We start from the raw sequence: 1,473 nt of genomic DNA, 5'->3' as shown, positions 1-1,473 counted from the left end.
CCATTTCTAAACGCCGCTTTGTATAACACAATAATTGCTTCTGGATATGACAAATTTTCTATTAATGTAAACAGCAGAGGAAGTGTTTTGACAACTGCACTGTTCCTTAGTTCAATAATGGAGAACGGAGGATTAGGATTCGATGTTTCGGCGACGACAGGCATGTTCAAGATGATGCTAAGTGTTGGGCCGACAAGGGTAATGAAGAAACTCGCAACATAATGTTCAGAAGGAAGGTGTTTGCATTATCCAAGGAAACTCTAGATTTGTGTGGTGTTTGAAGCCTTCTTGTACCAAATGTGATGTCAGTGCTTTAATCACTGCACTATGCTGCTCGGAAAAAGTAAGATCTCATCTAAAGCTTTCTCGTAGCATATCCAGTCGTACTCCGTCTTCAGGCCACGAGGGGCCCACCGGGACCATTCGGCCGCCGTGTCATCCTCAGTGGAGGATGCGGATAAGAGGGGCGTGGGGCCAGCACACCGCTCTCCCTGTCGTTATGATGGTATTCTTGACCGAAGCCGCTACTGTTCGGTCGAGTAACTCCTCAATTGGCATCACGAGGCTGAGTGCACCCCGAAAAATGGCAACAGCGCATGGCGGCCTAGATGGTCACCCATCCAAGTGCCGATCGCGCCCGACAGCGCTTAACTTCGGTGATCTAACGGGAACCGGTCTATCCACTGTGGCAAGGCCGTTGCCCCAGCTCCAGTCTTAGGTTATTTATTTTCTCTTGACCTGTTGAGTTATTTCCCAATGGCGGACAACGAGTAATAGACATTCCGTTTCTGAAAATTACGCTACGCACGGGCGAAATCTATGAAAGAAATGTGTCCATCATGAACGGCAACACCTTCAACCGCACCCACTTTTCTTTCGTTAGTAGAAGCAGTGGTCTCATTTTCAGAAGAGCATTCGCTGTGGCACTGGTCAGCAGGATGCGTGTGTGTTGGGCTGAACCGTAATTAGCCAATTACCGTCTTCCGTTATTACGGCGTGACGAACACGGGGCGGTCGCTCGGAATGACATCCTATGGCTCGCTTAATGACGCCTCATCGACGCGTGATTCTAGGCTTGCCTGCGTTGCTGAGCCTCGTCACGCCAATTTCGTTAATTGATCACAGAGTAGCAAGGCCGCTGCTCGTGTTTGCATAGCGGGAATCCTCCCGGCACAGACACTGGTTTGCGTCATCGCCTCTAAGTTGTCGTATTAAAACCTATGACGACAGTTCTTGAAAATCTCTAAAGATACAGTCACGCATTCTTACGTTGATTGCCAAGACCAGGCGGTACGCCTTTTCAAGGATTTCGCGTCTAGGCATACCATATTTGCCGGACGCCAAGCGGATATTCGTTGGGCATTGTGAAAATGTGAATTTTACGTGTTGCTAGTCGAGTGTGCACCGAGTGAGCCAACATGTCATGTTGTGAGAGGAGACAAGATGTGGAGAGGAACAGAGTTTTCAAGCAGC

The 1,473-nt window shown here is 48.7% G+C and overlaps 1 pseudogene; it reads right to left on the bottom strand.

The window, feature by feature from the left end:
• Positions 1 to 584: 584 nt before the first annotated feature.
• On the bottom strand, positions 585 to 702 carry LOC126356642 (5S ribosomal RNA; annotated as a pseudogene).
• Positions 703 to 1,473: the final 771 nt, after the last annotated feature.

This window comes from Schistocerca gregaria, chromosome 3 (genome assembly GCF_023897955.1).
Source record: "Schistocerca gregaria isolate iqSchGreg1 chromosome 3, iqSchGreg1.2, whole genome shotgun sequence".
Lineage (NCBI taxonomy): Eukaryota > Metazoa > Arthropoda > Insecta > Orthoptera > Acrididae > Schistocerca > Schistocerca gregaria.
The sequence above is the reverse complement of the archived record's forward strand: the minus strand, read 5'-3'. Positions and strand labels throughout refer to the sequence as shown.